The sequence below is a fragment of the Harmonia axyridis genome, chromosome 5 (genome assembly GCF_914767665.1).
Source record: "Harmonia axyridis chromosome 5, icHarAxyr1.1, whole genome shotgun sequence".
NCBI lineage: Eukaryota > Metazoa > Arthropoda > Insecta > Coleoptera > Coccinellidae > Harmonia > Harmonia axyridis.
In genome coordinates, this window is record NC_059505.1 from 38421617 (window position 1) to 38438477 (window position 16861).

Here is a 16861-nt window from a genome sequence, read left to right on the forward strand (position 1 = left end):
AAAGTAGTAGCACTAACTTTAGAGAGAACAGTAGTTTCTGGTGTTTTAAAAAACATAAGGGGTGTTTTTTTTAGATCCATAGACCTTTAAATTGCAATAAAACAACGACGGATTATTCGATTGACATGAATTTCATTTATCCGCAAGATAATCTTGTGGCATTACATTTTAAATATGATTTCTGGCATATGACCGCCACGGCTGGCTCGGATGTAGTCCAATTTGGACGTCCAATTTTCGATTACTTTTTCCAACATTTGTGGCCGTATATCGGCAATAACATGGCGAATGTTGTCTCCCAAATGGTCAAGGGTTTGTGGCTTATCCGCATAGACCAATAACTTTACATAGCCCCACAGAAAGTAGTCAAGCGATGTTGAATCACAAGATCTTGGAGGCCAATTCACAGGTCCAAAACGTGAAATTAGGCGGTCACCAAACGTGTCTTTCAATAAATCGATTGTGGCACGAGCTGTGTGACATGTTGCGCCGTCTTGTTGGAACCACAGCTCCTGGACATCATGGTTGTTCAATTCAGGAATGAAAAAGTTAGTAATCATGGCTCTATACCGATCACCATTGACTGTAACGTTCTGGCCATCATCGTTTTTGAAGAAGTACGGACCAATGATTCCACCAGCACATAAAGCGCTCCAAACAGTCAGTTTTTCTGGATGTAACGGTGTTTCAACATACACTTGAGGATTAGCTTCACTCCAAATGCGGCAGTTTTGTTTGTTGACGTAGTGCGTGATACTTATTCCGCACAGAACCATTATTTTCTAAATAAAATTGCACTATTTGCAAGCGTTGTTCAGGCGTGAGTCTATTCGTGATGAATTGCCAAACCAAACTGAGAATAAATCACTTGACAGCTGTTAAATCGGTCGCCATCTTGAACAGTAATGCCAATTTAAAGTTACATTTCTCGAAAAAAACACCCGTTATATAGGTTATTTTCTGCGAAAAAAAGTTTCTACGGGACCCTCTGCCTATGAGTCGTCCTGCACGCACTGTGTTGATTTCCCAACCTTATTTGACAGATGAAATCACCCCCAACAGACCAAGCTTCCCTAAGGAATTTTTTCCGAGGGTCACTGGGTCATTACAACAATACAACCTGTGATGACTTGAACGCCTACCCCCATTATGTATCGTTGCAATATTTTGGTGCAAATATTTGCCGGTGTACCTCTGTCAACAAGTCTTCATTAGCTGCAACGCCCTTTTATCAGTCTAGCATCTATCGAAGTCCCAATTCGAATTAACTGTCGACGTATAGAGGGTCATAAAGACAGGGCCGCAATCAGGGAACAGAATCTAGATGAGAATTGAAAATTATTTCTTGAATATAACGGGTGTTTTTTTTTTCGAGGTCTATAACTTTAAGTTGGCATTACTGTTCAAGATGGCGACCGATTTAACAGCTGTTAAGTGATTTATTCTCAGTTTGGTTTGGCAATTCATCATGAATAGACTCACGCCTGAACAACGCTTGCAAATAGTGCAATTTCATTTCGAAAATAATGATTCTGTGCGGAATACGTATCGCGCACTACGTCCATTTTATTTTGTTTTGCGATGAAGCGCACTTCTGGTTGAATGGGTACGTCAACAAACAAAACTGCCGCTTTTGGAGTGAATCTAATCCTCAAGTGTATGTCGAAACACCGTTACATCCAGAAAAACTGACTGTTTGGTGCGCTTTATGGGCTGGTGGAATCATTGTCCGTACTTCTTCAAAAACGATGATGGCCAGAACGTTACAGGCAATGGTGATCGGTATAGAGCCATGATTACTAACTTTTTCATTTCTGAATGGAACAACCATGATGTCCAGGAGCTGTGGTTCCAACAAGACGGCGCAACATGTCACACAGCTCGTGTCACAATCGATTTATTGAAAGACACTTTTGGTGACCGCCTAATTTCACGTTTTGGACCTGTGAATTGGCCTCCAAGATCTTGTGATTTAACACCGCTAGACTACTTTCTGTGGGGCTATGTGAAGTCATTGGTCTATGCGGATAAGCCAAAAACCCTTGACCATTTGGAAGACAACATTCGCCGTGTTATTGCCGATATACGGACACAAATGTTGGGAAAAGTCATCAAAAATTGGACGTCCAGATTGGACTACATCCAAGCCAGCCGTGGTGGTCATATGCCAGAAATCATATTTAAAATGTAATGCCACAAGATTATCTTGCGGATAAATAAAATTTATGTCAATCGAATAATCCATCGTTGTTGCAATTGCAATTTAAAGTTCTATAGCTCTAAAAAAAACCCCTTTTTTTTCTGATCGAACCAATATTGAGCTATATCGCCTTAGTTACCATGTGTCATAACACACTCATATTTCCCAAGGGAAATATGAAACGTCAGTTCATATTTCCCTAGGGAAATATGAAACTATTTCTTTATTTAGTAACAAAATGGAAACTGCAATTGTTGAAATTTCCACTAAAAGTATTTCCACCAGATACAAAGGAAGAAGAAATATCTTGTTCATAATTATTCGACGACGAGACTACAGTTTTCTTGAGAACATTCCTTGCAGCAGCAGTCTCGGACGATTCTCCCAAAACGGTCTTCAAAGATTGTGATGCTGCAGATGGCTCACCCTCCACACCTGCTATCATCTTCGCTACCTTATTTTTGTGCAGCATACTGTCCGCCAGATAGCCTTCTGCAACAGACGAACTTTTCCAACCACCATGTCTCTTGAGTGTTGTCATTGAGGCTCCCGCATCGGCAACCAATGTCGCGGATGTTCGTCTTCCACAATGACCTGTATAGGTTTTCGGATTATCTAAACCCAACCATTCAGCAACCTTACTCGGAATTTTTCCGAAGGTATTTTTGCCGACAGGCTGAAGAGTACACTTCTTATTCCTATAAGCTACGAAGAACCTAAGAACGCCTTGCGGGCGCAACGCTGAATACTCCCTCACCAAACGAGCAGCACCCAGATCTTCTTCATCAATTATAGTGAATATTCTGTTTATATCATTCTTAGTCTTTGAGACTTTGATTATGATTACCGAACCACGATCTTCGATATCTGAAGATAGCATATTCACCAACTCTCGTGTTCTGCAGGCGCCAAAGATTTCCATTATTAAAACAACCTTCAAAATTATGAATGTAAAAATCTTATCAACAGAGGAAATCAAAATGAAACTTTTACCTTATACATCAAAAAAACGTCATTAGGAGCTTCACTCAAGAATGTCTTGAGCTGCTCCCGGGACAACACTGATGATTTTTTAGGAACGTATCCTTTATTTTTGTTCTTAACAAATGCTTCGACTCCATCGAATAATTTGACATCAGTTTTTTCCTTCAAATGTAGCATTGATCTTAACATCGATAGTTTCGGCCATAACGTGTTTGGAGAATATTTCTGGGACTGGGGATCGAATGAATTAATCATACATCAAGAATAACAAGAATCAGAGCAACATACCAAATCTTGGAAATATGCTAACAAAATACTATCGCTCACACCGTCCACCAATTTTTTTCTTTTCCACTCCTGAAAGCATTCGTACTCTTTACTGTAGGCAGCTTGAGATTTGGCTGGAACCAAAGATTCACGGGCCTTTGCCGCTTGAGTTTCGACGTAGTTCGACATTTTTTCATTAATTTTATTTTTGACAAGACGTCAAAATGAAACCAGTCAACCAAGATTCTCAGAAACATGGCCCATAGCAACGTTAAAAATTTAATTATTACAAAAATATACAATCTAATAATAATTTTTCCTTATCAGATTGTTTCAATCAGAAAAAAACTATTGATTACACCACGGGAAATATGAATACATTTCCCTCGGTTGTCTATACATCCCTCGGGCTCCGCCCTCGGGATGTAACTTTGACAACCTCGGGAAATATACTATTCATATTTCCCTAGTTGTAATAATAGCTATATGAATTTACAAATATTATATAACTTTTCGGATGGAGTACAACAATTTGATTTTTAAATATGGTGGCAAATGTTAGTCGATGAAAAAAACATACAACATTGAAACAATGTTGTATGCCTCTATGTTTTTTTTCATCGACTAATAATTTTAAACAAATTAAAATTCTTTCATGGAGTGTTTATACCTTTCTTTCAATCGCTATGATTACGTAGATCACGAAAATGCTTGAAGTTGGGTGATTAAAACATTATTTCAGAAATTACTGGTAATAAACTGAAATTTTTAAAAAAATTAGATAATTTTTCCCCAGGCTGTTTTTTCTTCTGAATCATTTCCATGACTTTCAGATGTTTTTAAATGGCTTGTTGCCATGATCCTGCCAATTCTTGTTTCGTTCGCCACTAGTTTTGATCAAGTGATGCCTCCAATTCTGCATCTTCGAAAACCTTCTCTCTTCCAGTAGAATGCTGGTCTTTGACGTCAAAATCACCGTTCTTGAAGCGTTGAAGCCACTCTCGGCACTTTCTTTCATTAATAGTGGCCTCACCATAGGTGTTTGAGAGCATTCGATGAGCCTCAGCCGCAGGTCCCTTCATATTAAAGCAGAAAATTCAAACTTCATGACGAGAATTTGGCTGACATGTTTAATCGAGAATAACTTTATAATGAAGACACAAATCGACTAGTATTTCGAAGGCGTTATGTTTACAAATACCTAAACTTATGGTATGACATTTACGATCTATTTATTTCGACTACCACTTACCGCTACAGCCATGTATTGCAAAACGGCGGAAACAAAGTTTTACACCAATGGCAATACCAAATAACAACAACATAAGTCAAAAGGAAGTTGACAAAATATAGGTCATAATGCTTAATGCAACTGTGGGTATAATACAAAAAGCTATTCTCTTAGGTAAAGTCAAGAAGGAGAAAAAATACAGTGCGCTGATAATGCTGCATCCAGAACTCTAGAAGACGCTTCCTGTTCTAGATCCGACCCTGTACGAATATTCCTCGTCTCCCTGTGCAAATATCGCTTATGTGTAGAGGTCATGTTTATAAGGGGTGGTATAGGGGGAGGATTTGACATATAGTAATGGTCATATAAGTCATAGCAGTTTATTGAAATCTTTCGACCTTAATCTGGATTTGGATTTAACGACTTCCAGAGGAACATATCAGCAATTATAGTGAAGGAGATGATATAAATCCTAAACCCCTGAATTCTCAATATGGATTACTGAAGAAAAGAGAAAATTGACATCCCTTGGTGAACTTCTTCAATTTCATATGAATTTTCACAATCAAATGGATCAATGTTGGTCAGGACTTGGATATTACAGTATTTCATCAAATGTCTGTGAACTGTTTATGTGCAAATGGTTTTCCATAGAAATTATAAAGAGTTAGCAAATTGAATTCATTTATAAGTGAGCTGATTTCAGCCGATTTAATACAAAATTCAAAGAGTATCAAAATGGCGGAGGCGACGGTTTCAAATTTATTCCAGTAAATTTTCAAATAATTCTCATTATTATTTCAATATACCCGTAATCCATGATGAATTTTGTTTCGTTTATTAATTGAAATAATACCCCTCCAATCGAACTGGATTTAGAAAGCAGTTACAAAATTTTCAAACGAATACTTTTTTTTGCAAAAATTTCGATATCCAAAAAATTTTCACTATAGGGATATTCGTGGTAGTCAGGTTCAATACCTTATCTAAATTTTTTCTTCTTTTCAAGTTATTCAATGTAACTTCTTTAAATTTAGGGGTAAAAATTTTCACATACTAACATAATTAAATTCAATATAATTTAATCTTTGAATGAAAATATCTTTTGAAATTACTTTTAAATAAATGATAATTTAAAAAATAATTTACTTTTGAATTTGTCTACAGAACGACGAATTTTGAGTCGATTGACTGAATTATGTTGTGCATGAATTTTTCTTAAATTTATCTCAGTATTCACAATCACTATTTTTGATTGAACAATTCCTAACTACGTGTTTATTTCCATGAATTAAACTACTGAACACAAATTTCCTAAGAAATTCAAAAAAATATTACACAGTTGAATTGTGTCATTCCTATTGGAACATGTTTTATATTAATGTCCATGATTTTATCGACGTCGAAGTGACATCAAAATTACCGGGACGTAATCGACGAACACAAAATTGTGTTTGATTGGCTGTTACAGTATCAGGACTATAAACACTATTTACATTTTCAGCCGCCTGGTTTGCATTCACCTTTATTGAAGAAAACCTGTAAAATATAGCGTATTTTCTCTTTGCTAGAGTCCATCTTTAACGTACGCTCAAACTGAACTCAGTCAACTAATCACAAAACTGTCAGGAAAGTTTTTGTAGTACGAAATCTCATCTTTCTAACGCCATCTAGTTGAACCCGATCGGACTCATAAAACACGAGATACAGATAACTGAAGCTATCTATTGAAAAAATATTGGATTTCTTTTTCTACACCTAATATTAGATCATTGGGTTTTACGCAATGCTGACGAATCCATCTTCAAATTCGATTCTGTCCGTCCGGCTGTATACACGATAGCTTTCGAGGAAAGACTAAGACACTAGAGATTTGTAGGATAGATTCAGCTTTTCAATGTCTATTAGTTCTTCAATTAGTTTCATTAATGGGAGAATCAAACTAGGGGTTCCGTAAAAGTATTCGTTGGAAATTTTGTTTTCTATTAATTTCAAAACTTCAGAATCTATCGAAATGGATGTAGAATGACAATTTAGAGCCTCGTGCGAAATGTCATAATGATTGCATAACCAAAACCATAGACAATTCAAGAAGAAATGAATAACCAAATATATCCGTGACCACAGAACAGACGGAGTTGATATTTTGGGTGCTGGTATGAAATTACATTTTCATGCTGCAAAATTTCAAAATGACCACATCACATGATCACAGAATAACAAAAAAAAAAAAGAATGAGGCAAGCACTGATGTGGGTTTAGTGGCTAGTTGGCTCATTCATTCATGCTGGCCAATTATACTCTTGGAGGCCACATATACATAGGTATATGTGATCTCCAAGGGTTCAATAAGCGCTCAAAAGCTCCCGACTTCCTGATTTTTTTTTCTGAAAATTTTAATTAGTCAATTTCAACGAATCGACACCGTACCCTCATAACTTGCCCTGTGGTCAGGATCGATACCTCTGTCTCTTCGCTGAAACTGGCTGATAAGTGGATGGCTCGGACGTGAAAGGGATCCAGATGAACGTAAACTATACCACCGACGTCCGTCTAGACTTTGTAGTCCGGAAAAAAGCAGGAAATCGAAGCAGGAGAAAGGATGGGAAGATAGCTCTGAAGGGTAATAGGAATGTATTGCTTGTCGAGTGAGGAACTGATAGAATTGAATTTAAAGTAGACGTGTTTGATAATTTATTCGGAGATGTATTTGTTAAATGCTTTCTGGAATGTTCTAATAGATTATTTTATTGCTATATCACTTCTTAACTCACTTCCAGAAGATCTCAGGAATTTGACCGTTAAAAGATTCAAGGTCAGGTACAAAATAGTAATTTACGTAACAAGTCTGGAAAATAGGGTTTTTTTGGACGAATAGACAAAATTCCACGACGAGCGTAAGCGAGTCCTGGAAGTCTGTGAGTCCAAAAAAACCATTTTCGGGCGTGTTGCGTACAATATTTTTTCGGCAACCATGTAGAAAAACACTATCGCTGCTGCTCTCCATATTTTATTCCGATTGCGATCAAAAACATTCAAATTTTTGACAACTAATTTCATATGAACTGTCAGCCGTTATCTCGGTTGCTATGGATTCTATGACTCTTTTCCGGCCTAGTCCGGGAAGTACGTACTTCCCGGACTAGGCCGGGAAATGCTACTTTCTCAGAGAAAAAGCGTCCGGGAAGTGAGCACTTCCAGGACGGTTGCCGAAAAAAGTATTTTTTTAAATATTCAAATAATCAAAACCTGATATAGTAATTTGTAGGAATCCATATAACTGCTCTATATTTGGAAAGTTTTTACTTGTGCAACATGATGTTTTTTCTCTTTTTCTTATTCTAATGTGGTTGAGCTTGAATAGGTTATCTATATCTTAGTAGTTTTCTTCAATTGCAAATATTTGATTTATAACTTTTTGAACAATAAAGGCGATTGATTATCAAGTTATTAAATTTCATGATAAATTAAAATATTGGACTAATAGAAACCTAGGTTGAGAATTGGCCAATAGGGAAACGTGGTACTATGGATGGTGAGTAGCGATATACTAGTATGGCATTTTTTAGAGCTCATCTGTATCGCACAATAAAGCCAACTACAAAAACCAGACTAGTTGTCGTTCTGTCCCACTTTCATAATAGTACTATATCGTGATAGTTATTATACTATCACCCTGAAAATGAGCCTTAAGTAATAATAATTGAATCTCTACACAGTAGCTTCTTGAGATTCCAGTTATTCAAAATGTAAGAAATCTGAATAAGCACCTCTGTAGAGAAACAATCAATTTTATTAGGTGTACAACTTTGCTTCCACCGTTTTGAAATAGATGGCTGTAGCGGTGAATGATAGTCGAAATAAATAGGTCATAGATGTCATACAATAAGATTAGGTATTTGTAAACATAAATATTAGTCGATTTGTGTCTGCATCTCAAAGTTGTTCTCGATTAAACATGTCAGCTTACGAGCCAAATTCTCGTCATTTGCGGGAGGTTTTAATTTTTCTACTTCAATATGAAGAAATCTGCGGCTGAGGCTGATCGAATGCTCTCAAATACCTATGGTGAGGCCGCTATTAATGAAAGAACGTGACGAGAGTGGTTTCAACGCTTCAAGAATGGAGATTTTGAAGTCGAAGGCCAGCAGAGGTAGAGGTTATCGAAGATGCAGAATTGGAGGCATAACTTGATCAAGACTCGAGTCAAACGCAGCAAGAATTGGCAGGATCACTAGGAGTGACGCAACAAGCCATTTCCAAACGCCTGAAAGTCATGGAAATAATTCAGAAACAAGGATGTTGGGTGCTGTACGAGTTGAAACCGAGAGATATTGAACGGTGTTTGTTTGCTTGTGAACAGCTGCTTACAAGGCAAAGACGAAAGGCATTTCTGTATTGTCACTTGAGATGAAAAATGGGTTTATTTCGATAATCCCCAAGCGCAGAAAATCATGGGGATATCCCGGCCATGCTTCCACGTCGTTGGCCAAACCGAATATGCACGGTTCCAAGGTCATGCTCAGTATTTGGTGGGACCAGCTCAGCGTAGTGTATTATGAGTAGTTAAAACCGATTGAAACAATCACAGGCGATCGTTATCGAACGCAATTAATGCGTTTGATCGGAGCATTGGAAGACAAACAGCCGCAATACAACGAGAGACATGATAAAGCGATTTTACAGCACGACAATGCTCGGCCCCATGTTGCGAAAGTTGTCAAGACATTGTTGGAAAAGTTGAAATGGGAAGTCCTACCCCACCCGCCGTATTCTCCAGACGTTGCTCCCTCGGACTATCCCTTGTTTCAATCAATGACACACGGCTTGGCTGACCAGCACTTCCGATCTTATGAAGAAGTAAAAAATTGGATCGATTCGTGGGTCGCTTCAAAAGATGACCAGTTTTTTCAACGCGGGATTCGTACGCTGGCCAAAAGATGAGAGAAAGTAGTGGCCAGCGTTTGACAATACTTTGAATCATATGTATAACCAAATTTTCACAATAAAGCCTCGAATTTCGAAAAAAACGGCGAAAGCAAAGTTGTACGTCTATGTATTTACACAATAAAATATTAGTAATAATAATAAGAACTCTCATATAATATCTATAGGTTTTCATCTACGAATTCTAACCAGTTCATTCTCAACAAATATACCACCGCACACTTGGCACAATTAATTCTCCTCAAAGTTAATATCCCTTCTCTGATCCTTCAAAAGACCTAGATGAATTTCATCACGGAATACAAGAAAAAAAATACTCATCTCATATCCGGAACCTTCCATCTTCATTAAACTTCAACTCGTACATAGACTCCCCTCAATTGCGGTCTCATAGCTCAAATATCTCAATGCTCGACCCAAATCCACCCTTCCTAACTAGAACCACATGTAAACCTATTATTCCACTTTTTAGAATTAATTTGATCTCAGTATGCACAAGGGCTGCGCCTCCTTATTGCGTCGTTTGCTTTTTAATATACAAACGCAATGAATTCTTCCACATCTCTGGAGTGTTCACTCCATGATAGGATGAAGAAGCAATGGGTCGTGATGTCCCAGATCACGATGTAATGACGGAGACTCGAGTTGAGCTGGAATACAGCCTGGATTAAGCTTGGTTTAATGTTTCCTCTTGTTGGTTCATCGCTAAGACCGGCCATAGAAATTATGCCTATCGTTATACTTGGAGCCTGAAACGTAGATGGCGCGCTATTAAAGGAGGCCTTATAATGAAACTTGAGTTCTGTGGACTAAGGACCAATACTAAAATGGTAAATAACGCTTAATTAGGACAGAATAACTCTTCTTTGATGGAACTCCATATGGTCCAGTACGGTATGAGGGTTGCCTTTTATATTTCAGGAATGGATAGAAGATCACACTATAGATTTCATTTGAACGGCTTTATTTTTGCCCAAAATAATATCCATGGAGATTGATACACATTTCCATAGGTTTAAACCAATTTTCGTTCATTGTAATGAAACGCAAAAGTGAAGTGATCAGCCTATAAATTATTAATATTAGTTGAACAACTTTGCTTCCGCCTTTTGCAATGGATGTAAGTTATTCTCGATTAAACATGTCAGCTTACGAGCCGAATTTTATTCATTTGTGAGAGGTTTCCATTTTCTGCTTTAATATGACGAAAACTGCGGCTGAGGCTCATCGAATGCTCTCAAATACCTATGGTGAGGCCGCTATTAGTGAAAGAAAGTACCGAGAGTAGTTTCAACGCTTCAAGAACGGTGATTTTGACGTCGAAGATCAGCAAGGCGATGGAAGAGAGAAGGTTGTCGAAGATTCAGAATTGGAGACATTACTTGATCAAGACTCATGTCAAACGCAACAAGAATTGACAGGATCATTGGAGTGAGGCAACAAGCCATTTCAAAACGTCTGAAATTCATGGGAATGGCTAAGAGAGATGTTGAACGGTATTGCTTGCTTATGAACTGCTGCTTGCAAGGCAAAAGTGGAAGGGATTACTGCATCGAAATGTGACTGGAGACAAAAAATGGGTTCATTATGATAATCCCAAGCGCAGAAAATATTGAGAATATTCCGGCCATGCTTCCCCTCGACTGCCAAACCGAATAATCACGGTTCCAAGGTCATGCTCAGTATATGGTGGGACCAGCTCGGCGTAGTGTATTATGAGTTGTTAAAACCGACTGAAGCAATCCCAAGCGATCGTTATTGAACACAATTAAACCGTTTGAGCCGAACATTGAAAGACAAACGGCCGCAATACAACGAGAGATATGATAAAGTGATTTTTCCTACAACTGCTATGGAAAGTAGCGTATTCTTCATAGCTTACTCAATTTCAAAACTATGTATTGCTCATACTGTGGGAAATATTATTCCCCACGGCACTTTGCCCACACCTAGCTTGGTAGACCAATGAAATTGGGCTTTTGAGTCGTTTTTATGGAAACGCAATAAATTAGCACATACTGTCAACGAAGGCTATTTTGATTTGAATCAAGTCCATTACTTGAATTATTGAAAGTTGTGCAGTTGTAGGAAAAGTATAGTGTGCAACATGTGGCGAAAGTCCTTTTCTCGCTCGTGTGTTTGCGACACTCGCCTTTCAGGCTCGCGAGAAAAGTTGGACTTTCCCCACTTGTTGCACAATATACTATTACAACACGCTGCCCGAAAGATAGGAGAAAGTAGTGGCCAGCCATGGACAATACTTTGAATAATGAATGTACAACCAGTTTTTGTACAATGAAGCCTCGAATTTCTGAAAAAACGCCTATGTAAAAAATACTTGTTCTCAATAACCTTTCTGGTATAGCAAAATGTTTTAGTAGAAGGAAAACACCTAAAGAGAATCACTGTGGCGGAATCTTTCTGAATTGGATCATTCCAAAAAGTTTCTTCGAAAATTTGACATTGAGAAATCCAAAAAGTATCTGGATCAAATTTTTACTACACCTCCTGGTGTAATCATAAAAATAATTAGGATTACAAGAACACCCAGTATTTCGAAAATAAAACGTTTGCGGGCCCATGCACTTTTATTCTTGAAATTATCCATTGGGCGTTGAAATATTCTCTGGGCGTTAAAGTATTAATCGGGCGTAAGGTGTCTCCAGGACGTTAAAGTGTATCCCAATCACCAAAGTATCCAACAGAAGTTGTAGTATTCCCTGGGCGTTAAAGTATTAATCTAGTGTTGAAATATTAATCGCGCGTTAAAGTACACGCCCTTACAAACACAAAATATTCAAAGAAATAATTTTTTCACGTTTTGTCAACCACTATATTTTCTTCAAAACAAGCGATACGCATAAGTTCCAGACTAGATAGATGAAAGGGTCATGGACCTCTCCCAGCTTCCGTCTACCCGAAAATCCGACCAGAGATGACATAAAACTAGATGCACGATCTCCTGTTTCCGCCCTATATACAGATCCATATAAATATATTCGAGGCCATGCGATATTAATACAAATTCCCGGAACGCCTCTATATGTTTTATAAAACGAATTTCGGTCGCTTACCAAACCCCTGGAAAATATTTCACATCCCCGGAAATCGTCTGGGCGGTGGTGGTGGTGGGTGGGCGTTTTGTTTTCCGTCCCCTCTGTTGACTATTTATCAACCGGACGATTAGGAGTGCATGAAGGGTGAGGTCCTTTCGAATGGACAGTTTCTGGTGAATCGCGAACGTCATGAATATTCAGAAAAATGATGGTGGTGTGAAGATAATGTGGAATTTTGTGTCACGCCCGGGCGGGAATTCTAGGTGTTGTAGGAAGTGATGGGCTGGTAGGTCGACGGGTCAGACGACTCAACAATATTTCTTCTTCTTACAATCATTAAAACGCTTGAGCTGGAGTTTTGAGCGCTTGTTCGTTGGATACAAAATTCTAAGATAATGATGAGAGAATCCTGCTGAAATTTGTCATGAATTGTTATTCAACATATTAAAAACATTGAAAACTGAATTTCAACCCAATTGGAGCATTCCATAAAGTAATAAACATAGATAGAGGAAGTATACGCAATTTTTACATATCCCCAACATGGTTAGATTACGTTGTCGGATTGTGATATATTTTCAAATTCACAATTTTACTATATCGTTATGAATGTATATTATATTGAATGAAATATATTTATTTGAGTGATTCCTGATTAAATATACAAATTTGAATATTTGGAATCCGATATTTTTCCTAATTATCGAATTTATAATAATCAGAATATTTATTATTTTCTGTATCTGACTGTTTCACGTCGTTTGGCGCGCTTGCAGTTTGTTTTCTGAATTTCTGATATATTCAGGTATTTAGTTCAATATATTTTGAGTAAGTTTGATATGATGATTCACTATGGGACATAAGAAGTGTGTTCTTTGTGGAGAAACTCGCGAATTGAGTGCAATAAGGTACCTACACTAAAAGAAATGTAAAACATAATCAGTGATATATCACTGATATGTTTTCATTTCCGCGCGCTTCATTCCAAATTTGATAGTTCATGTTGGAGACATAATTTTCTTACTGAAAATGACATATGCTCCCTCTATCTATGTTTATTACTCTGAGGCTAAAACTATTTTCGGATCTATATAGGCTGGTACGATAATGTTGAAAGATGATTCCATCCTGTTTTTTTTTAAATGAAAATGGCCAAGCTTTATATCATACTCAAAATCTCCATGGAATTCTGATTTCTGAATAACCCACTTGTCGTCATCTATCTGTGGTATTTTCTGACGTAAGGCACTTTTTTCAACAAATATCATGGTTACCTACAAAGGATTAAACTAAAGAAAAACCGTTCGAGATAATTGTACAATTTTTTTATCGAATTCCTGAAAATCTTTTGAGTCTTCTGCAAATTTACAAATTGCTCTACAAGTGGTCCGAAAGACACATAAATTTTTGTTGAAATTACCTGTAAAAAATGTCGATAAGTCCATTTTTTCAAATGGCATGCCCTGATTTTTTCTGCTTTTCGAATAGCCTAGTCTTCATTTTTTGTTGAGACCACGTGAGAAAACAGAAACATAATCTGAATTCTCTTGAAGATTTCGAATTGACTGCATATTTTCTGCTGAAAACGTCTCATCAATATTTATAGTATTATAAGGACTAAGACTTGACAGTGTTATTATAAAGTATCATTTTTGTCTCAAAAACAGGCTTGTATCTATGCGATAAAATTTCTGAGAATTTTTTTCAATAAATTTCCTATTTATAGCTCGGGTTTGCAAACTAAATGTGAATGTATGTAAATGGTTTCATTTCTAATATTTCCAGAAAAGAGGAAACAGAAAATATCAAAATAGTCATTGAATTCACCTTTTCGATTCTATTTCTAAAGTTTCCTATATGGATCCATCAAACTTTTCGGACAATAAATTCGGATGTAAGTAAATCCATAATCTGTGGCATTTTATGGATTCCATAATTCTGCAAGACAAATTTCTGAAAATGTACTTTCCTATTATCCCATTGTAATGAAATTCATTTAGAGTCGACTGAAAAAAGCCATCTCAAATAAACGTTTAATCTTAATCAAATGAAATACGCGATTCTCGCTGCCAAGAGGGGTCCTTTTAAAGTGAAATTTCATGTTGAATTAAATGCTTCTCACATAATTACAAAAAATTCACTGCAGGCCAGTTAGCCCCGAAAATTTCTCTTTATGTTCGGTAATGTACGTTAAATTTTGAAGAAAAGAATCAAATCGCACTCATTAGTGTAGCTTGTAAAAAATGGAACATAATTTTCCATTTAATATTAGGTATTGATTTATTGGACGGCCTAAAGTTAATGGGTGACTCTGTGCTAGCCCGAGAGATGGCGTTGCACGCTACACAATACTCAGAACTTGGGATATCAACCCAAAGTACCACGCTCCGCTAAGGAAGAGAAGGTGTATAAGGCAGGGACTGGGTTACTATACCAACAGTGGTCCCTGAGAGAGGGTGCACCATTTGAATAGGTTAATAACTCGTCTAAATAATATTATTTGAATTTTTTATGAACATAGATAGTGTGTAACTAGCATGTGATAGAAATATTGAAACTTGTCATAGTGTTGAATCCAGGGGGTTATGACCGATACCCCTCCAAAGAAAAAGACTACATATCCCTAAAAATCAAAACGAATTTTTGACTATCCCCCTCCAAGATGTTAAAATTGCCCTGGAGAAAATTACCTGAATTCAACACTGGTCACAAAAATGTTCATCCTTCCAAAATTGAAGAAAAACTCCACTCAAAATCCATCAAATATTCATGGTCTAGCAGCTCTTGGCTTGAAATGCTAAAAGCCTTCCATTTAAAATGAATAAGATTAAAATCCACGTACCTACCTATTGCATCCAATTTCTGTTTTTCCTATTAACTCATTTCCAAGATCAATATCCAATTTAATACCGTGGATTATAATCTTGGTTCTCAAAGCCAGCAGTATTCACCAAGGTAAACAGTATTTGATGGGAAAACTCAGCAAAAACTGAAGGTAAATAAATATGTGCTCCATAATATTTCACATACCTTCATTCGTATTTTCTTTCATTTTTTTTTATGTTGATATAAGTTTTCGATCTAATTTATATGACTCCCTGAGATCAAAACCATGTCTTTCGTAGAAAATAAAAAGCTGATATTCCTTTAAAAAAAGTACTTGGCAAATATATCGGACATTCGTTTCAGTGTTTGTAGTTATTTTTTCCAATAGAAAATAATTGAACACAATTCAAATTTGGTATGGCAAAATGGAGAAAATCTATAGAGATGGGAATTGGAAGTCTACCTAGCCCTTAGAGTATAGAATAAATTCTATGTTCTAAGATCTAGCCATACAGTAGCAGATCTTTTAGAAAATTAGTATATTATAAAGACGAATAAACAAATTTAAAAAAATCCATACCGTTATTTCCATTATGACCCTATAATTGAGATCGTAAAAATTGTAAATTCGATTAGAAATACATTTTGTTATTCCTTAGAAACTCGTGAATTTCATAGAAACTTGAGTTTCATTCTCAGCTTAAAACATAATCAAATCATAGTAAGCTCTCAAAGAAATAGAATAACATCCCTGTTATGGCGCATCCACCAAATTGAACTTCCGTCAAAAATGATCTGCATGCATATTTTATACAGGAATCAAGAGACGGTAAAAATACAAACTAAAGTAAAAATATTTGCGTGTCGTCAGAAACAGAGGTAAATCGCACTATAACATTCGCCCTTTGTTCAAAATCATGAAAGAACCTTTTACAGTTATTGAAGTGTTTGCGAAATTACTTTCCGGGAACAAACATACGAAAGAAAGGATACAAAGAAATAGAGGATGGTCTGTTCCGAGAAGCATAAAAAAGTTGAGTTACTTCATCAACCACCCACAATATCCATTCGGTTAAATGCATCATTTCCTAAAGATCCAGAACAATAAAAACCAAGCACTCTCTTACTTGAATTAAGATTCATCGTAATTCGGTCATATTGAAAGATAATTGAGGCCTTTTTGATCCGGATTAGGATTGTGACACATTGGTAACGTAATAATAAGATACGATAATATTTTGTAATAATCCCTAATTCTATGTTTGGTGATTTGTAATTTGTAAAGGTCATTGCAAATGTAAACTTCCGTCGATTTCGTATCGGAAATGTTCGGTCAACTCCGTCAATGTA